Genomic DNA, 25,014 nt, shown 5'->3' on the forward strand with positions numbered 1-25,014 from the left:
ATTACAATGGACACCACAGAAATACAAAGAATCACAAGAGACTACTACAAGCAACTCTATGCCAATAAAATGGGCAACCTGGAAGAAATGGACAAATTCTTAGAAAGGTATAGCCTTCCAAGACTGAACCAGGAAGACAGAGAATATAAACAGACCAATCACAAGTAATGAACTTGAAACTGTGATTAAAATCTTCCAAAAAACAAAAGTCCAGGACCAGATGGCTTCACAGGTGAATTCTATCAAACATTTAGAGAAGAGCTAACACCCATCCCTCCCAAACTCCTCCAAATAATTGCAGAGGAAGGAACACTCCCCAACTCATTCTATGAGGCTACAATCACCCTGATACCAAAACCAGACAAAGATACTATAAAAAAAGAAAATTACAGACCAATATCACTGATGAATATAGATGCAAAAATCCTCAACAAAACACTAGCAAACAGAATCCAACAACACATTGAAAGGATCATACACCATGATGGAGTGGGATTTATCCCAGTGATGCAAGGATTCTTCAATATACACAAATCCATCAGTGTGATACACCATATTAAAAAATTGAAGGATAAAAATGATAGGGTCCACTCAATAGATGCAGAAAAAGGTTTTGACAAAATTCAACACCCATTTATGATCAAAACTCTCCAGAAAGTGGGCATAGGGGGAACCTACCTCAACATAATAAAGCCCATATATGACAAACCCACAGCCAACATCATTCTTAATGGTGAAAAACTAAAAGCATTTCTTCTAAGATCAGAAACAAGACAAGGATGCCCACTCTCGTCATTATTATTCAACATAGTTTTAGAAGTCCTAGCCACAGCAATCAGAGAAGAAAAAGAAATAAAAGGAATACAAATTGGAAAAGAAAAAGCAAAACTGTCACTGTTTGCAGATGACATGATACTATACATAGAAAATCCTAAAGATGCCACTGGAAAACTACTAGAGCTAATCAATGAATTTGGTAAAATCTCTTGCATTCCTATACACTGACAATGAAAAATCAGAAAGAGAAATTAAGGAAACAATCCCATTCACCATTGCAACCAAAAGAATAAAATACCTAGGAATAAACCTACCTAAGGAGGTAAAAGACCTGTACTCAGAAAAGTATAAGACACTGATAAAGAAATTAAAGATGATACAAACAGTTGGAGAGATATACCATGTTCTTGTATTGGAAAAATCAACATTGTGAAAATGACTATACTACCCAAAGCAATCTACAGATTCAATGCAATCCTTATCAAACTACCAATGGCATTTTTTACAAAACTAGAACAAAAAAATCTTAAAACTTGTCTGGAGACACAAAAGACCCCGAATAGTCAAAGCAATCTTGAGAACGAAAAATGGAGCTGGAGGAATCAGGCTCCCTGACACCAGATTATACTACAAAGCTACAGTAATCAAGAAAATATGGTACAGGCACAGAAACAGAAACTTAGGTCAATGCAACAAGATAGAAAGTCCAGAGATAAATCCATGCACCTATCGTTAACTAATCTATGACAAAGGAGGCAAGGATATACAATGGAGAAAAGACAGTCTCTTCAATAAGTGGTGCTGTGAAACTGGACAGATACATGTAAAAGAATGAAATTAGAACACTCTAACACCATACACAAAAATAAACTCAAAATGGATTAAAGACCTAAATTTAAAGCCAGACACTATAAAGCTCTTAGAGAAAAACACAGGAAGAACACTCTTTGCTATAAATCACAGAAAGATCCTTTTTGACCCACCTCCTAGAGTAATGGAAATAAAAACAAAAATAAACAAATGGGACCTAATGAAACTTAAAAGCTTTTTCACAGCAAAGGAAACTATAAACAAAATGAAAAGACAACCCTCAGAATGGGAGAAAATATTTGCAACTGACAAAGGATTAATCTCCAAAATATATAAATAGCTCATGTAGCTCAATATTAAAAAAACAAACAACCCAATCAAAAAATGCGCAGAACACCTAAACACACATTTCTCCGAAGAAAACATACACATGGCCAAGTGGCACATGAAAAGCTACTCATCATCACTAATTATTAGAGAAATGCAAATCAAAACTACAATGAGGTATCACCACACACCTGTTAGAATGGGCATCATCAGAAAATCTACAAACAACAAATGCTGGAGAGGGTGTGGAAAAAAGGGAACCCTCTTGCACTGTTGGTGGGAATGTAAATTGATACAGCCACTATGGAGAACAGTAAGGAGTTTCCTTAAAAAACTAAAAATAGAATTACCATATGACCCAGCATTCCCACTACTGGACATATACCCAGAGAAAACCATAATTCAAAAAGACACATGCACCCTAATGTTCATTGCAGCAGTATTTGCAATAGCCAGGACGTGGAAGCAACCTAAATGCCCATCAACAGACGAATGGATAAAGACGTGGTACATATATACAATGGATATTACTCAGCCATAAAAAGTAATGAAACTGGGTCATTTGTAGAGACATGGATGGACCTAGAGACTGTCATACAGAGTGAAGTAAGTCAGAAAGAGAAAAACAAATCTCGTATATTAACCCATATATGTGGAATCTAGAAAAATGGTACAGATGAACTGGTTTGCAGGGCAGAAATAGAGACACAGATATAGAGAACAAACGTATGGACAGCAAGGGGGAAAAATGGGATGAATTGGGAGATTGGGATTGACATATATACACTAATATGTATAAAATAGATAACTAATAAGAACATATATTATAAAAAATAAAATTCAAAAAGAAAATTAATCCAAAAGAAGGCAAGGAAGGAGAGAAAAGGAGCATGCAATGGATGTGTTATCTGTCTCACCCCAAAAGATGTGTTGAATTCCTCACTCCTGCCACCTGTGAATATGAAATTATTTGGAAAGGTCTTTGCAGGTATAATTAAGATGGGGTAATGCTGAAGTAGCATGGGTCCTGATCCAATATGACTCGTGTCCTTATAAGAGGAAAAAAGACCCAGACACAGAGATAACAAGGCTGTGTGACAACAGAGGAAGAGATTGGAGTGATGCAGCCACAAGCCAAGAAATACCAAGGATCAACAGCCGCCACCATTAGTTAGGAAGAGTCAAAGAGGGATTCTACCCAAAATCTCAGAGGGAGAGTGGTCCTGCCAACACCTTGATCTTGTACTTCTGGCCTCCAGAACTGTGAGACAATAAATTTTTACTGTTTTAAGTCAGAAAAAGAAAAATACTGATATGTTTCCCTGGGATCCTCCAAAGGTGAACAGCAATTTGGTTTTATTTGTTCTTTCATAGACTTTCATATATTTCATGTTTTAATACATTGCAGTCATTAATGTTTTTGATGTTCAAATTTTTCCTTCTTCAGACTCTGTAACCCCCTTCTTTTGTGTCTTTTGTGTCCTTGACATACTTTCTGGTAATGGAATCTGGTCTAAACTTATCTGATACCATCCCTACCCAGACCTGGAATCAGCCATTTCTCCAAGGAAGCCTGGTTCCTTTTAGTGGGAAATGTTTTTATAAGATTCAATCTGGGACAAGAGTTGCTCATTGCTACTGGGTTGGTCTTGTTTCTTGTCCTTTAAGTGCGTGGAGCCAGTAAATATGTATTATATTTGTTACGAGACTATATATCTTGTCCTTCCATCCTGGGCTGCTCTTCTGTCACCTGTAAGAAATCATTTATATCAGTTTGGTTTCAACCTTCCCATTTTAAAGAATATAATCAATTACAACATGTATATTAGTTTTCTCCCTTTTCCATACATAAAAAGTGGCATATTCTAAAAAACAAAACAAAACAAAAGAATCAGTAAGCTAGTCCCTTCCCCCCCGAAAAAAACCAGAAATTAAAGAAACAAAAAACAAACTTCTAAATAATATGTGAGTTAAGTAGAAAATAATATACAATACAAAACACTTAGAACTGAACAATAATGAAAATGATATACATTAAAAAACTAGTGGATGAAGCAAAAAGCAAAACAGGCCCCTTGTAAAACAATTTAAAAATAGAGAGAAATGTAAATAAAAATAAACCCTTAATCCCATCATCCAGAGATAATCAGTTAACACTTGTTATAAAATCTGTGAGACTGTGTATACTAATGCAATGGGATTTCTTCTACCCTCAGAAGCTTGTTTTCTGGTCTCAGTGTTCTGGCTTAATAGAGAAAGTGCTTCAGAGTATCCTCCAAAACAAGGATAAGTTTTTTCCTAAGGAGAATTGTGTGGAGTAAAAGATTTTTCATTTCATTACTTAATCAAATATAATCTTTTCCATTACACTATTGTGAATTTACTTGTTTCTTCATCTTACTACAGTAAGATTATGCTTACAAGGAATGTTCCCTATATTTCCAACATCTTTGAGTCAGCTCAAATTTAATATAAGATGTGAGATGTGCTTCTAACTTGACTGACTGGCTTGTCTGTGTATTTTCAACATCACTAACCAATAATCACATATTAAATGATCAATCTTTCCCCCAAAACCTTAAAGTTGTGTCTTTTCGAATTTATTTATCTGAGTCTAAAATAGCCCTCGCTATGTAAGAAAACATCCCCAAACTCAGTGACTTAAAACACTAAGGATTTATTTTTGCTTATATGTCTTCGGGTCACCTAGATGCTTTCTGGTCATGGCTGACTCAATCATGCATCCACAGTTAGCTTCAGAGTCTGCAAGAAACTCTGGGATCTTGTCTGGGCGCTCAAATATTTGGGGTCAAGTGGCTCCAGAACGGTCTAGCATGGCTTTGGTTGTGACGATTGGCCAGACCCAAGTAACAAACCCACCTGTGGCCCAGGCATTAATGCATTATGAAAGTTTATTAACTTACTAAGTGATTTTATGCATCATCCTCTTGACGAACTATTTTGGTTGCCATCCTATAAATTATTGTATCTATATTCTACATATTCCTTTTGGTCTCCTAGGCCATTGGGTATATTTAGGGAGGAGAAAACAAATAAATTTTATTAGAGAAGAACAAACTTACTATATTGAAAATAATACGGAAAATTAAGAATTTAGAATATAATAAACGCAGAGGGGATCATCAACATATTTTTTAATCTAACAATTATTAACGTTTTCATTCCTCAGATAAATCTATTATGCTCCATATCTGTAATGCATTACCTATATTTTATATCAGGCTAATATTATACTTTATATTACTCTCAAGAATAGTCAGAATACTAGAAATTTATTTTACTGCATAACCATTTACACCCTGAAAACGTCTATGAATGTTTATATGGTTTCAACAAAATAAAGTTACAGGCTTATACTATAATTTTCTGATTTTCTAAAATTCATTATCATTTAAGCTCAATTATGATAGAAACAAGAAAACTAACAATGCTGCTATTTTATTATGTAAAAATATATAAATATCCTAACTACACAAACTTCAAAACCATAAAGTTTATTAGCTTAATTTATGTCTCTATCTCAACAATCTAATTTTAGCATATTTTTACATGAAAATGTGTGATCATTTTTAATTTGACTTTTAAATCAAACATAACAAAGATTGATATAAACCTTGGTTGGTGGATAATGGCTAATTTTCATTTCTTTTTTTATAATTTTGTCTACTTTTAAAATTCTACACAATGAACATATATTTCAGTAGTATCAAAAAATAATAAAAATTATTTTTAACTTGTATACCTCCTAATAATGAACTTGTTCCCTTCCCTTTATATTCAAATTTAAAATGTAGAAACGTTAAGTTATAGTTTGATTTTTTTAATACTATATAATTATGACTGTGTACATGTTATTTGCTAACACTGAGTTTATCCAAAATGGAGATATATAATCTTCTCCATTTTCCTATCCTCAGTTAGAATTTCCTAATGAATATTCATTTTTGAATACTGCAATTGTTTTTAGAATAAATTGACTGTTGTTAAAAATCCCAAGAGAAATTAGCCCCATGGTCACTTAATTAATATTAACTGGTCAGGGGTTTAGAATGAATTGCTAGGACTTTTAATCACTTTTGAATTTTCATATTTTAGGGCTTTTTTCCCCACAATTAAGTTTCCCAGGTCCTTAAAATGTGTTTTCTTTTATCTGAAATATTTTCTTCTGCTCATCCTCCTTGCCTAGTTAATACCTTCTTATCTTTCAGGGCTCAGCTTAGACATCACAGTTCAGGAGATCTTGAACTTCTTGCTAGCTTATATCCCCCTGATACATGTTGTCATTGAACTCTATAATTTTTCTTCTAGTATATATCAGTATTTGTAATTTTATATCAACTAGAAGTCAATCTTCTTAAAGACAGGGATTTTTATCTATTTTTGTCTTTCACTGCTTTATCACTGGTACCTAGAACAGTGACGGCTACATAGTAAACATTCAATAAATAGTTACAGTATTGTTTAGGGTTAGGGTTTAAATATTCAATTAATCCTTCTATCCATCAACATGTGAGTTCAGTAAGGGCAGCACAGCCTCCGTCTTGTCACTACCATAGGCTCAGTTCCACACATTGGATCTGGCACAGAGCAGGCATTCACTGCACATTTGCTTAATGAAGGATGGGAAACATTAGCAAAAGGAATTGAATTTGGAGATGGTGCACTGGAGATTTCAGGAGTATACCCCATGTGGATGGTGGGTACAGAGGACAACGGCTACTCCATGACCTTCACTGGAGGTTGGATCAAACCCAGTGAAGAAGAGAAATCACATTTCCACTTGACTGGATCTTAAATGCACAAGATTTGGGAACTTCTTGGAAGACAAAGGTCTGAATATGGAGCAAGTTTACGCTCCACGTCTCTCATTCCAACAGAGAAAAAGAAAAAGATTCAGTGGCTACAGATGAGGAGACTATTTATTTGCCCTGAAATTTTCAGTGTCTTTGTGTAAATAACACAGTAAGTTTTCAATACAAGGTTCAGCTTACCATATTTTATATAAAAGGTACTAGGAAAATATGTAAAATCCCTAGTGACCTTCTGCATACTTAATTACCTGAAGAAACCCATTTAAAAGTGAATTGATTATGTTTAAATTGATTTCATGGAATTAGGCTCCCTTTAACACTGTTATATGGCAGAAAACATTTCATTATTATTTGTTACTAAAAACTAAATGATCTCATGGTTTTGTAGCTAGAGACCAACAAAGACTAGAATCTCTTACTGACAGTTCAAATTTCTGCTGAATAGACTCTGCTCAAATCGAATCAAGTATTCACCTTAGTTCAGCTGATCATGGCTGAGAGAGCAGAGTAATATAGCATCACACTGGGCTTCTCAGTGATAAACTTTGACCTTGTGGGTCAGTGAGAGAGGTGAGTCCCCAGAGAGAAGTGAACAGGTAGATACCATCCAAATGCACCAACTTTAATTTACTTTATTTTCTGATGTATTTGTTGGTTCACCACCTTGGGAGTTCCCTGGGCCAAATTCAAAACCAGCTTCCATACTCAGAGAGCGATAGGAGACCAAAGAAAGAGGCAGACCACTCCAGATTGGTAGGTGTCAGTTTTAGTAAGCCAGGGAACTTATATCAAGTATATCAAGGCTTGTCTTGGGCAGCTGCAAAATGGGTAGATCTCCACAACCATCCACCAGAATCTTAAAATTTCTACAGAGGCCTTAACAGAACTGAGTCACGTACACAGTCCAGATGGTCTCAACATCATGTTATTCTGTCAACGCTGCATCCTTGAAATGCGTCCTCCTGTGGGAACAGGGGGCTGAATGTACTTCCCAAGAACCAGGGCCAGGGGAGGAGGGTGTCAGAAGCCTCTGACTGTCGGAATCCAGCTCTCAGGTCAACCAGCGGTCGTGTCCTCTCCACGACCTCCTCCAACAATATTAAGCTTCAACTCTTCATGAAAAAATATCAAAAGCAATTAAAGACCACCCCCTGATGTTTCCCCAGAAAGCATCAAGCCTTATGGACCGTGCCAAACAACTCAGCAAAAGGATTAGTTGAAAGTGTTTCAATCCATAGAGTCGCATGAGAACTCCATTTAGTCCCAAAACTTTAACTTAATAAATACTGTAATAAACTACTTAGGCTATTGTACAAAATTCTTAACCAAAGAAAAAAAATTTTAGTAATAAAGTTATATAAATATCAGTCATGGTCCATTCAGGAGAGAGAAATCTTATCAGGAATTTGAACAGGGAAGATAGCATTTCTAGCTAGTTAAAATGTGGTTACTAAAATGTGCAGGGGTAGCAGCTGCAGGATGGTTACTCCTCAGGGTTGAGGGGAAAGTGAATAAGGAAGAAACTCAGAAACTTAAGGGGGGTTGCAAGGCTGAGATCTCAGGGTAGATGGTGTCATTGCTGCTTGCTTCCTGTCACTGTGATGATGCAGAAACTTGACGGAAGCGCTCTTTGCAAAACTGTGGAACCACAAAAGTAGCTTGTCATCGTGGGGATCATGACACTTGCTGGAAGATGCTACCCCTGAACTGCAAAACAGTTCACGATGATGAAGAAACACACTAGGAGGTGTCCTCCATAAAAGGCAAAGCACATTCAGCTGTGGTATATGCTCCTGTGTCCATTTCACACCAATCTTCTCAATGTCCCATGGAAAACAGAGCACAGAAACAGAAACATCCCTTCCTATCCTTCCTGTCCTACCGTTCCTCCAGTGTCTTCTCAGGAGAACCTAATACCAAGACAGTTGGCACAGGGTAAATGTAATCTGCAGCGTCTAATTCCATCATCACAAAGCAGGGCAAACAAGGGTGAGTTTGGAGCTGAGAAACAATAAATCAATAACTGGCACAGTCCACCCCTTTAGTCACTCAGTAACCACACACATATTGCTACACACATTTCGGCCTCCATACAACACAACTCTGTTTCTACCTAACAGGATGGAAATTTCCTTCATACTAGTAAAGAAGCTCTCATCCTCTCCCCAAAATGGAAAAATACTGTCTCCACACCCATTGTATCCTTCACTAGCTGTATTAATCATTTCACAAATTCAGTTCTAGTCCCATTGAATATTCTACTACCTAAAGACTAAATTGTAAAGTTAACTTTCTGCAAACTTCTTTAAAATGATAACATGAAGAAGGAGGCAGAGAAAGAAAAAAATAAATCATATGTATAAATATATACACTTAACAAGCAAGGAGAAAATATGCAAAGCTCTTAGAGTCTTTCTTTTTATTTTTACTTTTTCAGAAAAGGAAAGTTTATTACCATAGCAATAGTAGTAGCCAGATATCAACATTTTGGTGCCAGTTTCTTGAGCCCCATTCTGTAAGGAAACTTCTCTATGCCAGGGCCCTGATAACCTTGTATATGTCCAAAGGCCACCTTGGTGGACCCATGCTTTGGTGGAAGGTCCTGTGATCCTCCAGAACACAGGAGGATGGGCAATCTTTCCTTCTGTAATTGGCCCCAATGCAGCAGCTGACAGCTGTGATATCCTTAGTTTCATTACACCTTCCATCTTTCTTTTGCCTTTCATTAGTCCTGAGCTGCTCTAGGTTCATCACCTGGAAGAGTAATCAAAACTCTAATTCCTGAAGGGTCTGAATCCTCAGCCATCCTTTCCTGTTTTGTTTGCTGTTCCTTTCCATTCACTTTATTAATGGGAAGGAAATAAGAGGAACTCCAGAAAATCACTTGATTTCTAGATGTCATTCTCCTTGACTCTACTGTATTAGTAATAACCTAATTTGCTCTTGGTAATTGGAATCAGTCACTCTGGCTATTAGAGTACCCCTCCCCATTTTTGCCTGTTGCTTCAGTGACATGAGGAGCCCATCATGGTGGCAATTTCATCTTCCAATTCAATTGAACCATCTTTGTGTTACCTAGGGGAATATTGTCATATATGTGTGTGTGTGTATATATACATGTATATATATAATTATAAAACATATAACATTACACATCTTCAATATATATGCTATGGACTGAATATTTGTGTCCCCCCCCAAAATTCATATGTTGAAACCTAATCTTTAATGTGATGGTATTAAGAGGTGGAGCCTTTGGGAGGTAATTAGGTCATGAGAGTAGAGCCCTCACGAATGGGATTAGCACCCTTATATAAAAGAAGACCCAGAGAGCTCTCTTGTCTCTTCTTCCACGTGAGGACATAACAAGAAGACAGCCGTCTATGAACCAGGAAGTGAGCTCTCACCAGACACCAAATCTGCCGGTGCCTTGACCTTGGATTTCCCAGCCTCCAGAAATAAATGTTTGTTGTTTAAGCTACACAGTCTATGGTATTTTTATCTTAGCTTGAACAGACTAAGATAATATGTAATTCATATATTGTTCAATGCATGTTCATATACTGTTCAGTGTAATACATATATGGCATGGTATGTTGTATGTATCATATATGTAGCCACTTCACCTCTTAATTATCACACCCATGTTTTCTGACTATGGGGGAGAAAGCATAACATAGTGCTCTGATTCAAAACATATACTGTATCCTGAAAGAGGAAAGATCCTTCTTGAAAGGTGTAGTCTTCCAAGTAACACTGTAACTGAGACCTCAATAGCCATTCCATCTTTCAAGCAGACCAGTTACTTCTAGGTGATAAAGTATGCCATCAGACCAGTTCATTCCTTTTGCATGAGCCAAGCGTTGTACTTCCTTTGCTGCAAGATTAGTTCCTTGATCAGAAGCAATGCAGTCCAGGATATCATGACTGCTGATAAGGCATTTTGCCAGTGCATGGGTGGTGGCAGAAGCATCAAAGTCAGGGAAGGCAAATTCATATCCAGAAAATATTTTTTCAGCGAAGATGACTCTCTGTCTCATCATGATGGAAATAGCTCAATGCAATCAATCAGCCCAGTGTCACTGGCTGGTCCCCTCAAGCATCCCCACCGCATTAGGGACTCAGAGTTGTTCTCTGTTGTTGGGAGAATGACACTCAGCATTTAGTGGCCAGCTTATCCTTTTTTAAGGGGAAGCCCAAGTTGTTGAGCTCATGGAAACTGTCCATCCCTGCCATCCTGGTTACTTTGTTCATGGGCCATTGAACAAGCACTGAGGGGGTTGGGGAAAAGTTGACTGACATCCACCTGTCATTTTAGCCATCGGATTATTGAGGTTTTTAAGAAGGGCAGCTTTTTCCAAAATTCTCTGCAAAATTCAGGATTTCTACTTTACCTTACCTCTAGAATGCTACATTCAGCAGTACTTTTGGCCCATCTCTGTGCACTTCTATCATTTCAAGTGTTTCTATTTTCCATGTGCAGATCTGTTTGCTATGCATGAACGGAGAAGAATTTTAAACACCTATTTGTAGGAAGAATAATTTTATTGTTGATGTCCAACTTATAATTAGATTTCTCCATCGTGAAAGAAAGTAATGCCATGACACATTCTTTGTTACGTCATTAGGCATTTCCTGAGCCTCTGTTAAGTCAGTGTTTCTTTTTAATTATATCTAAAGTCATGTGGATTATACATCTACACCGCTATTTTCACCTTTATCCCAATACCGCTTTCTCCTTAGCTTTTAAGATTTATAATCTAATGAGGTTTTCCAGTCACATATAAAAACATAAAAACATATTCCCCCAAATTTTAAAACTTGTGTCAGCAATAAACTCTTCTATTAATCAAGAACCTTCCCAACCCTGAGGCTGACCCAGACTTAGGGTAAAATTTCTAGTACTTCTCAAATTTTTCATTTGAGTAGAAATTACCCAAAGATCTTGTTAAAATGAAGACTCTGACTTGGCAGATCTGGGCTGGGACTTAAGACTCTGCATTTCTAGTAAGTTCCAAGATGGTGTTGATGGGGTGCCAATCTGTGCAACCATATTCTGAAAACAAAGGAGTTAATACACAAAGCATGTGCTGTTCTGGAGCCTATTTATATGTTTCAGGAATTTTGCAAGCCAGTTGTTAACATAGCCATTATTAAAAGTTATATTATGTAAAACTTCAATTAAATAAATTGTATTAAACAAAGAAAATATGTATCTAAAACTCATTACTCCCTAATTCATTTCCCACATTTTATTTTTATCCATGCTCTTGAGGTTATTCACATCTATCATGTCTGTATGATGAAAATACTTATAATGGGGTCCTCCTACACATCTTTTTCCAACTCTCCCTTCAGTAACATCACATTGGTCTCTCGAAATGGCCATGGTGGTAGTATTTAAAACACAGAAATTGGCAAACACTACAAATCAGTTCCCCCGCTTTTTCCAAACATTTACTGGCACACAACTGGTCCTTTAATCTAAGTGAGATTTTGGTCCCTCATCTAAGATTACCCAAAGGGTAGACCAGGTAGATTCAATGCTTGGTGACTGCACTCAAATCCCAGACTTGCACGAGAGAGAAATAGATGTCACTTTAATTCTCCCATCTCTGACAAGAACTGGACTCTTAGGACTAAAAGGCATATTCACTCTGAAGAGAGAAGAAGGATACATTTAGGGCTCAAAGGAAATTCATGACGACAAACACGTGTTCAACCCAATCACTTAGAGCAGCGCAAGACTCATAATAAATACTTTGATGAGAATATTGTTTCTGCCTTTACACATTAAAGCGAACCTTTATATTTGTTATTTACGATAATGTCTTTGTCACATTATAAATCAAAGGGTTCTTGAAGGATTTCTCTGAAATATTTGGCTCTTTTGTTATGCAAAGAAAATGTTTTTTAGTTTAATGGTGCTTTCTGAAGTGAAATTTTTGTAATTACATGGATTAGAATGTACCCAGGTTTTAGGAATCTATATTAATATTTGAAAAGCTTTGGAAAAAACTAAAGTCCCCTCTGAAATGAGACTTTCCACACCTGATGGCTTTATTTACACTTTGGTTGGTACATCTACTCATATATTCACCTTCACAGGGAGTTTTCCAACTTCTAATTTTGTCTTACCATACTTTTAGCCTTGATGTATGCAGGAACACCTGGGTAAAAACTGACGTCTGATAGTAAGTTATAAGTATATAAAATTTATTCTTTAATCTGTAAACAATTCACCCATTTAAGCTCAGTGTAAATATTTCCCCACTCCATTAATCTCCACTGACCTAAAAATGCAGAAATACTCTCTCGCACCTCACTCTGAATTCCTAGAGTATTTTCTACTTGGAGAAGAAAATCAACTAGAGCACCATTCAGATAAGACTTTATTTGAAAATGCCTGGCATGAGGAGGAGGAGTAAAGAAGCATCTGAATCGGAGAAGGGGTGGACTGTTTTATGGGGCTTTCGCAGGAGGAAGGATATCGGTCAAAGTTCAGCTCGTTCTGGCAACAGGAAGAGAGGGATGTTTCATGTGGATTCGCAGCCATTGTTTGGCAGCCAGGATCTTATCTAGAGGATGAAGAGGAATAGTTCAGGATTCTGTCCTGTGCAAGGGTGGGTGGAACAGCTGCCAGAGCAAGTGCATGCAGAGGCCACAGTGGAAAACTTTCGGGTCTCAAGTCCTTCGGTTTCTCTCACACACACCTATCATTCGACATTCTTTAATACCTTATAGTTAGGGTGATGATGAAAATGATCTCCAACACTAGGAGGATGAAAAAGAAATGCTACCAATAATTACTCCAGGAAAACAGGCAAGAATCATATGGTCATTATACACTCAGTTAATTTTATCATGGTTTTTTTTTCTGTTTGCTCTGTCAGATTTTAAACCTCCATGTATCACAATACAAAGAGGCCTTTTTGAAAAAAATCGCTGGATTGGCTATATAGTAAAATGATAAAAGTAAGACTCCTCATAGAAAGGATTCACTCATTTTAGCTGCAAGGTCCCTTCAGGTAGTTTTTTTTTTTTTTTTTTTTTTTTGCGGTACGCGGGCCTCCCTCTGCTGCGGCCTCTCCCGCTGCGGAGCACAGGCTCAGGACGCGCAGGCCCAGCGGCCATGGCCCACGGGCCCAGCCGCTCCGCGGCATGTGGGATCCTCCCAGACCGGGGCACGAACCCGTGTCCCCCACATCGGCAGGCGGACGCGCAACCACTGCGCCACCAGGGAAGCCAAGCCCTCCCACTTCAGGTAGTTTTAATCCAGTTCGTGTTTATTACGTTCTTCACTAGGCACGCCTGCTCTTTGTGCCCCTATGTTTCAAGGGTATCACAGTGCTATTCAACTAGTTTCTATGATACACACTGGCCCATTATTTTCCTGCTTTTAGAATTCCAAAGGGAGAAAAAATGAACATTACTTCCCTATGGAAAGGAGAAATGCAACATATATGAAAATTAGTAAAACGGACTGACTCTAGATATTATAATTTGTGGAAACTCATTACAGTTTCTATCAGAACAGTCCTCAATTCAAGAGTGGTTGCTTTCAAAATACGTAACCACAGTATTTTTAAAGTGTTATAAATTTTTTCCAAATCCTATATTTATTACAAATGTGTATATAAAAAGAAGGTTTTCTATAGGTTGTTTAGAAATATATCAATGGCTATGAAACTTAAAAGAAGATAAAGCAAGATCAGATCAAATTTCTTAAACACCTGAACATTCAAGCTGTCGAATTAAAAAGATACTAAGTAAAGAACTCACTTTCAAAGTGTTTTATGTTATTGGTTAATTTTATAAACCATTTACTCCTTCTATAAGTTTCCATCTCTGTAATTGAACTAGAATCGATTCATTCAACTCAACAAATGTTTAACAAACATTAACAATATGTGAAAACACGTAACTAGCTAAGCATTTTGTTTCTCTAATAGTAAGAAAATCGGATACCTGCAGTTGAGGGGCTTATAGTCCAAGAGATAGAACAAATATGTTAACAAATTAAATATATATATTTCTTTTGTGGTGACACAGTAGAACTATATCTAATTCTCCCTGGGGAATGAGAAATAACTTTGAATTAGAAAAATATTCAAATGATTCAAGCTAAGGAAAAAATTCTAAATTACTTTCAGTATTAGGCATTTTAAAAACACATTTTATTATAAAGTTGATTTATTATTATAGTTAATTTTGGAAATATATAAAACAATAAAATGAGAGTCACTCATAATTTTACCATCTCAAAGTATCATTGCTATTTTTTATATTTCTTTTTATTCATTTTTCTTCTCATAAATATACTTTAAAAATAGAATTTGAGTAATGAAAATTGATTAACCTGCTCTTTTTCATTTAATATTATATTATGGGGATTTTCTATCATTACATATAGTTCAGAAACATAAATTTTAATGGCTGCAAAGTATTCCACTTTCAAATTTGTCTTTAGTAAATACAATAAAAAAACCTATTTTTTTTAGCGTAAATACATCTGTGCTGAACTCTTTTATAACATATTGTGGTGTGAATAAATTCCCAGAAGTGAAATTACTGAATCAAAGGAAATGAATATTTTAATGCCTTTGATAGGTTACCAAATAGCCTTCAAGAAAAATTGCTACTTTATATGCCTGTCAACAATGTGTGAGAATTTTCAATTACCTGCGCACTCAAAAATGCTATTATTATTTTAAAAACAAAATGACAAAAAAAAGACCACTTTTTTCAGCTTAGCAGGTGAAATACATTGTCATTTTATTTTGCATTTCTTTGATCTCTAATGGGTTAAGCCATTACATGTTTGTTACTTTCATTTCTCTTATTTCTGTTTCATTTTGTGATTTACTTACTTTTCTCTTGAGTTGTAAAATTATTTTTATTATTTTTAAGGGTCTTTTAATATTAAAAACTTTAATGGTTTGTCATAAACATTGCAAATATTTACCCAGATTTGCTAATACCTTTTAATTGTATTGTTGGTTCGTCTATATTTTTGGACATGAAGAAGGTTGAAATTTTGAAACTTAAAGATCAACCTGTTTTTCCCTTTATGTTTTTGTCTTTCTGACAATCTTAGAAAGCCCCTGGCCCACTGTAAGATTACATATTAATTGACTACAATTTTATTTTGGTACTTTACACTTTTATTTTTACATTAAAGTCTTTAATTTTTCTTTGCCCCACTTAATGTTCTCCAGCCATTTTACCTAGAATTCTATTGATACATATCTGATGCTAATATTATAAACCTTCCATTTTTGCCGATGAAATTGCCTGTTCTTTTATTTGAAACACTTTTGCACTTGTTTATATGACACTCTTTTAATTAATTTGATTTTTTTTGCCTCACCCAAGAGCTCCATTCTTAAAGTAAAACAGCCCTTCTGAATTACATTTGTTATATGCTTTTCAGATTTTTTCTTTATTTTTGTGTTTTTAAAAATTGCCATGAAATATCTAGAGTGGGTGTCATTTTAATGATGTTGCTTATAATGACTGAATCCCCTCAAACAGCAAAACAACTTTTTTTTTTTTTTTTCCTCAGCTCAGTTATAGCGCCTGTGTTTGGTCTGGCTTCTGTTATCTTGTTTTATGTTCTTGCTATTTTCTTTACCATGTGGCCTTTTTTGAAAGTTTTATTTTATTTATATAATCTACAGTGTTAGAAGACATATATTCTATTGTACTAGTGCTAACCTTTAAATTTTTCAGTTTTCCTCATTCACACAATGGTCTTATTAACATAATTTAAGATAATATATAGCAACTGCTATTATATGATTTTTAATATTACATATTTTAAATGCCTTTATTTTTGCATAGAAATGTTTTTACTTTATTCCATTTCCACATTCTTCATCATGCCACTTAATATGACAGTTTATTTATTTTTTATCTTAGCCTGTCATCAGCCTTTGATTTTTTTTCACCTCTTTCAACTGATGTGTTATCAAGTGATTTTTCTTTCACGAATATTATATAGGTGTCATTTTTTATAAACCATTTCTATATTTGAATATATTCTTTATCTCCCTTCACAAGCAAAGATAAATCACCTGATTATGTAATTATTAGATCAAATTAAAATTTTGCAAAATGTGCTATCTTTGGCACTTAGCGTTGCATCAGACATTTTAGTAGATTTTTTTTTTTTTCTGCATGGATATTTATAAAGGATCTGTGGTACTGGAGAGCATAGCCCGTTTGATTTTTAATTTTGTTTTCTTTTTGCAGAACCAGGATATGTCGAAGTATGAATCTGCTCTCATTGCTGTTGCATGTAGGAGTACGTCTATTTGTTCCTGATCTAGCTCAAGCATCTAGATCAGTGTATAGCAGACAGTAGGTGCTGAATAAATATTTATTAAATCCATTAATACATTGAATATCTTCAAACAATAACAGTTATTCACAACTCAACCTCCCTGTATAGTTTGTGGTATACTTATAATTTTTTAAATATTTGATTCGATAGCATTTACTGAAGGGTCACAAGTAAAATCAGTGTTTTGGGCACACCAATTGATTACCAGTGTCCTAGGACAATGAATAATGGACCTGGTATTTATAATGGTGCCACCTCCCTTATCCAGAAGTGCCTGTGTCTGCTACCTTATACCTAGCAAAGGATCGAGTACTAAGTATACACAAGGTATCAAGCTGCAGTCTCCTGTATAAATTCCTACCTTAATGAACCTTCTTTGCTGGTTTACTGGCTTTTTCCACAAAGCTCCCCATTCTGGCTCCCACTGTATAGTCCCTGTCAGCCAAATTCCCCAGGGTGTGATTCTGCTCTATCTCCCTTATAACTGATCAGACTTCTCAGATATGAGACACAGAGGTCAAGGGCATGAGACCTGGAGCCAAGTAGCCTGAGTCTGAGTCCTCACCCTGCCACTTCCTGCTGCACTTCATTTGCCTTCCTTGAAATTTAATCTTCTGTAAAATAGATCAAATGACAGTGTATATCTTATAGAATTTTTGAGGCTTGAAATAACAAATGCATGCAAACTATTTAATAGAGTATTTTCAAACAGTAAGCACTCAAAATGTTATGTATTTTCGTTGCTGCCACTGTTAACTGACCCTGGCATCCGAGACCAAGGATGAATTTTTTTCAAAGACCCTCGCAGAAACCATTTGCTTCACTCGTTCCCTTTAAATTGGCATCGGCCACCCAAGATTTTATTTTCTCTATTTCCTTGGAAGTCATAACTTGGCTGCAGAAAGAAAACATATTTGTAGATAAAACTAATTTTTATCGAATCCTGCTCTCCACCGAGCCTCCTTGCTCCCTGCTCTTTGGAGCTCCTCATATGGCATGGCTATAGGAGCCAGGGTGATCCCAGCTCTCCAGTGGAGAAAAGTTTGGCTACCTGGCACTTAGCCTCCCCGAAAGAAAGCTTACTCTGCCCTACGGGCTGTCCTATCTCTAGGATGCCAACTGTGTATCTGAATCTGCACTTTGACTTGATGGATTTTCATCATTTTGTCTCTAATATATCTGCTTGTGTGGTTATAGAGTCACATAAAAACTATCTGAATCGAATAAATTTTGTCCCACTTTGACACAAATCATGATTATATATGGGAATCATATGAAGTCATGCAAACTAGTTTTATCAATGTATCCCAGTATTTGACAGCTTAATTTGATAAAATTTAATGATCCCCTATTATGTGCCAGTCTTGAACAAAACATACATGGTTCCTGCCTCAGCATTCTACAGTATAATAAGGCAAACAGATCTCAAACAATTAATCTCCAACATTGAAAAAACTATGAATGCAATAGCCTGAGATATAACACAGTAAATTATTAGTTTCATCGTATCAAATCAAAGTTGCTTTACCAAGTATAGACATTGCTACATCCTAAGGATCCTTTGTTGTTTTAATAAGCATTTTCATGAAATCTGTTAAATGACTTCTTTATAATCAAAGAAGTGTGTGAAAACACAAACCTGTAACTTTTCTTCAGAATTCCTGATGAGAAATTCTTGTACACAGTCGATATTTATGAATCCATTTTGACATGAATGCATGTATCTATACCTATCTTTTACTTACAAAGAAACTTCATGAACAGTGGCCCAGCTCTGCAGCTCAGCAAGAGGCCCATTTCTTTGTAGCCTCAAAATTTACTAGAAAAATTTCACATTTTACCTAGATCTATGGAGTGTTTGATCCAGAAACAATTCAGTATGTTTAAGAGTCTCCTTCCAGTACCTTTGGCTTTTTGCCCAGTTTCAATCAAAGCAACATTTTAATTATAAAGTGGTTTATTTTTGTCCCTTTGATGTAGCTTTAGCTTGTTAAATGAATGCTCAGTTCATTCCTTTCCATCAAACATTTTCTCAGGTTGATTTCTAAAGGGAGACAGTATTTTTAAACTCTACACCAGCTCTTCCACTTGCTTTATATCAAATCTCATAATTGCAAACAGACATTAAAGTAACTAACCATCAGGAGGGAAAAGGGTACGGCAAGTGTTGATCAAAATCCAACACGTTGATTCGGGAATCTGACCAGAGTGAACCAGTTACCACATTTCTATTTTCTCAGCTGGAAATGGAATCAAATATATGTGCCTCATCAAAATCCTTGGTACCATTAAGGCTTCAGAAAATTAACTGTAGCTTCCTTTTGCAAAATTTGGAGAACTCATATCATTTGTACTTGAATATTGCTGAGAATACTATTTTACAGGGGTAATTTTCAACTGATGGTTAAGACTGTCCATACTCTCATTTATTCACTTTATTAATGCCAGTATTTGTATCTGAGAAATCTCATCAATTACTTAACTATAACTGGCATGCAAGAACACAGAAGTCATGGCAAAATCTGTTGACTTACTTGATGTGTTTCGGTTCTAGGTAGATGTTGAAAAAGACTCTTGAACAGAAACTAAATCTAAATTTTCCGCACGGGATCTCCAGGATCCTCACAGTAAGCAGGTTAACACTTGCTCAATAAATACTGGTGGAATCAGCAAATGGATGATTAAGTTAACAAATTAACTCTCAAAGAATGATATTCAGTTTTTGACCCAAACCTCCACATTACTGGAAACATGAAATCTGCAGTTTGATTATTCAATAATTGCCCACATTTCTGAGCCTCCATCTTTTTTGCACCTAAGAGTCCTTCCTAATTTCCATTTTTTAGAAATCTTTGATCTCATGCTTATTTTAGAATTTTGGCTGCTGAAGCCTGGCTCCCTGGCTCCCTCCTCTTCACCATGTAAACTGAAAGGGTAGTCTTGGCTCTAGTCTCAATTCATGGTCACGTGACTCCTGTCTGAGGCTTGTTGACTTCTCAAAACCTGCCAACAGGGAAACAGAAGAAGCCGAGTCTTAAAGATTTCCGGTGAAATATTTTCTTTGAGGTTTTCTCTGAGGTTTTAAAATTTTTCTTTGAGGTTTTCTCAATTATTCTTTTCCCTCCAGAGACAAAAACTATCAAACAAACAAAAAAAACCTTGATTTGCCCCATGGGAAAGATCAGAATTTACTCTAAATGTCTCTCTTACACTGATCTTCCAGGAAACTTTCAGGGATTCACTTGACAGAGAAAACTGATGCCTCAATTACATCAGCTTAGGATCTTGCTCTGTGTCTTTGATGAATAATATTAAAAATGTAAGTAGCTTCATGCATATTTCAAAGCATTTTAAATATAGCAACCTAATTCCTTTTCTGTTTAACTTGAGGGGAGTTTACTGTCCAAAGGGGTGTCAAAAACTCATTGTTGGCTTTCTGATTCAAGAATGCAAACTTAGAGCCAGTGTTTATCTCCATCTCTTCCAACATTCCCAGTGGAATGATATTAAATGAATAAACCCATTACATCAGAGAAAATGGTCCATACAAAGATTTAAAAAAAAAAAAAGTTTAACAGATTTCTGAAAAACAGAAACAGAGTGGAAGCCTGTTAACAGATTAAAAACAGCAGTGCAAAATATGCCGAGGAGGAGGACAACAAAAAAAGAGTTTATCTCTCAAGTCAGACCCCAGAGAGGCTCCAGACTCAGACTGGTAAGGTCAAGATAAAGCAGTATGATATGGAAATGCCTTCAAAACTAACGTCTTTTTTTTTCAGTTTTATTGAGGTGTAATTGACAAATAAAATCGTAAGCCATTTAAAGTGTTTAATGTGATGATTTGAAATAGATATACATTGTGAAAGAATTCACCCATCCAGTTAATTAATACTTCTATTATCTTATTTATTTATTTATTTATATTTGGGGGTGAGAACATTTGAGTTCTACTCTCAGCAAATTTTAGTTTTACAATACAGTGTTATCAACTATTGTCACTATGCTATACATTCGATCCTCAGAACTTATTCATCTTATAACTGAAAGTTTGTACCCTTTTACCAACCTCTCCCTATTTCCCTCTCTCCCTGGCATCCTCTCATGGCAACCTCTTTTTTACACTTTGTTTCTAGGAAGAACTTATGTCGTAAGCCTGAAATTTCCTTCATTCTTCACTCCCAAGACAGCCCGGGTTTTCCCCTGGCAAACACCTGAAAACTCCAAATAAATTTACCAAACTACTACGGAACTAAAAGACTGGCTTCCGGAACTCCAGAAGAAAGCCCTTCCCATTCTGGCATGTTGGAGACCCCACTTTAAAAACCTGTTTCTCTCCTTTTCATCCTCAAGCTGATAAGGGCAATGATAAGCCCTTTTCCATAAAAAGAGCTCAGAGTAATATTTCCTATTCATTGAAAAGACCTAGTGGGAAAATACCTTACAGACACAACAGGAGAGAAACCCAGACTAGTCTCCTTCAAATTCAGCTAAGTCCTCAATTTGTAAACATGAACAAACAACTTAAGATCACTCGACATATGAAGAAAAACAAAACAGCTTTGAAGAAAATCTCCAAAATAACAAACAGAACAGACTCACTAGTACATTTTTAACTTCTTGTAATCAACCTGTATACACAATTGAAATCCTTCTTGTAGTTGCAAAATACAATATAAATGTTATAACCTTGACAATGTAAAAGTAAAAGTGGAGCATACACAAAGCGGGAGGGACGGGAGAAATAGAGGCAAAAACAAGGGTACAGTCACCGGTAGCATCATCTTTCAAGATGGTAGAGGCTGTCAAGAGATATCACTCAGATTTGATGGGATAAGAAAGAATATATTATTTAAAGGTATAAAAGTAGCTAACAGAAGCACTATATCAAAAATTATAAGAGATTGGGAAGAGAGAGTGTAGTGTCTGCTAAATCCTATTCTTTTAAATCTGTAAGTAAGTAGATACATCAATAAATCAAGTGATATAAGAGTAATCACCAGGGCTTCCCTGGTGGTGCAGTGGTTAAGAACCCGCCTGCCAATACAGGGAACACGGGTTCGAGCCCTGGTCCGGGAAGATCCCACATGCCGCGGAGAAGCTAAACCCGTGTGGCACAACTGCTGAGCCTGCGCTCTAGAGTCCACAAGCCGCAACTATTGAGCCCACGTGCCACAACTACTGAAGCCCGCGCGCCTAGGGCCCGTGCTCAGCCACCGCAATGAGAAGCCCGGGCACCACAAGGAAGAACCAACGCAGCCAAAACTAAAAAAATAAAAGAAATTCATTTTTTAAAAAACAGTCCTTGCCAAAACAAATAAATATAGGAGCTATTTACATTCTTTGCCTCTGGGAAACAGAACTGGGGATGTTGAGGGTGTACAGGCGACTGTTGTTTTTCATTACACACCTTTCTGTTCTGTTTCATTTTTTATCTTGTATGCAAATTACTTTAATGTAAAAAATTAAAGCTGGAGATTAGTGCAAAAGAGAATTCTTTTCTCTGATGTGTGGCTAGAATTCCAATGTTTGGCTGTCATGTGCCATAACTTACTGAATTCGTTCCTCAATTAGTGCAGGTGTCCCTGGATTGACTAAGCTGTCCTTAGGGACATGAATAGCTTGGATCCATCTACTCAGAAATTCCCTGTCAAAATCCCACAGGGATTGTCGCAGAGTAGTTAATGTGTGACCCAAAGTGGAGAATCACTGTCTGGGCATCCCGGCAGTGAGGAGGCCTGGGTGCACATCTCACTGCCTCTGCTCTTGGCTCTGTCCAGTATGCTGTTCTCCAAAATTCTGCTGCCTCTGATCTTCCACATTTCTCATTTTTTCTTGACATAAGTCTGGCCTCCTTCGTTCCTAACTTCACACTCAACTGTGGCTTGTCTCAAGATTCATCTCTGGCTTAATAGTTCAATTCTAATTCCTACTTATTCCCTAGAATTATGGTTTGGTTTGGCATTTTTGGTCCCAAACTGCTTTGATGACCCCATCCACATCATCAAAGCCTATATCCCACAGCATGAAACCGGCACCTGCCAAATCATTTTTTATAAGACATCATACAATCCTGAAGAAATTGTAATGCTCCCCCGCTGACCCCTGAGGCTCATGAATTGACATACTAACTTTGGTGGTTCAGATTAAGGGCATATCACATATCTAGGAATCCGGGCAATTAAAGTCATAGAATTCATCATTCTCTGAAGGGTGTTTCAAGAGTATGCCTCTGTTCACACTACATTCTATAAATAATTTTCTGTAGAAGTTATTGTTAGTTATTTAAATTATAGTTCATTTTTATCAGTTAACTAAATTAATACTGCAAAATACTATAATTCACACTTCACTACTTAATCCTAATTGCACACATTATAACGTAGTTTGAAAATTATTTGTTTTACTTTGAGCTTTGTATAGCAGCATGTACTCCAGATGAAAAATGAGAGACCTTATAATAATATTAGGTGACTCATTTACCAATGAGAGTGCTAAAAAATAAAGTGTCATTATATATCTTAGTATTCAACTGGTAATTACCTTCTATTGTTCAAAAAATGTTTAAAAACCTTCCTTCTGAATACCAAAGAAACCCATATAACCATTTATTAAATGAATATATTGATCATTTAAATGGAGACTAACAAAGTCTGAGAGTGAGGATAATATATGTCGAATTCCTTCTATACTATTCACTAGCTTCAAGAACTTGAACAAGATTCATAATCCTGAACCTTTTCTTTTTAAACATCCAAAAGGGAATGTACTAGTCAGGGTTTTTGTTTACAAACAGCAGAGACCAACTCAGACTAACTTAAATAGAAGAGGAATGTGTTCAAAGGATGTTGGATTGCTCAAAGCCTGAATAGTAGCCTGTTAAAATGATCAAAGTTAAGGAGGTTAAACAAAATACAGAAACATTCTGCTTAAGGCATCATTGTGACCTGTACCACAGGCACCTCAGATGCAGTGAATCATTTCAGACAAATCTCCCTCATCTTTGAATCCCTACCCAGGCAGGAATATCTCATCGACCCTGCTTTCCACCTCCCTTGGGAATCCCTGAAAATAAAAACAATAGCTAATATTTTTACAGCACTTACCTCATGACTGGTACTATTCCGAACCCCATGGACATAATAGCACATTCAATCCCCACAACAACCACAAGGGGGTTTTCTTTTAATCGATTAACTAATGAGGCTGTTCATTTTTGTCTTCTAACTATTGAGGTATGGGATAATTATTCCTCATTTCACAGGTTACGAAACTGAGGCACAGAGATGCCAAGTAACTTGCCAAAGGTCACACAGCTGGTGAGTGGTAATGCTAGAATTCAAACCTGCTCTTTACAGGAATTTGTGTGTCCTCTCTGGTGATTAACATGCTAACCCCACAGATTATCAGGATGCCTGGAACATAATATATGCTCAGTAATTACGTGATAATTATGTACTTATGTGATTGTGTGATAATTCCCCTCAATCTTCACGAAACAGGGATCACTAATAATGAAATACTTTATAAAGGTTTGCTAAAGTACTTATGTTTTAGGAGGTTGTTTTCCTGTATTGAGTCAGTACAGTCTTTGGAGGAAGACACAAATGACAGTACAGAATAATTGTGAAACAGACCAGGATGTTTGCACTGGAGCTGTCCCCAGACCCCCCAAGGTCTCGCCTGAGAACAGAAAATATGGGGTCTTCAGGACACCTATAATCCATTCCCAGCACATCATTATGAGTATGAGCACTGCCCCATCTGCCCTAGAGAATGTTCTCAGACATCAATAATTAATATTTGAGGTTAAGGTTTTTTTTTTTTTTGGTGGTACGCGGGCCTTTCACTGTTGTGGCCTCTCCCGTTGCGGAGCACAGGCTCTGGACGCACAGGCTCCGGACGCACAGGCTCAGCGGCCATGGC

Source organism: Physeter macrocephalus, chromosome 10 (genome assembly GCF_002837175.3).
Source record: "Physeter macrocephalus isolate SW-GA chromosome 10, ASM283717v5, whole genome shotgun sequence".
NCBI lineage: Eukaryota > Metazoa > Chordata > Mammalia > Artiodactyla > Physeteridae > Physeter > Physeter macrocephalus.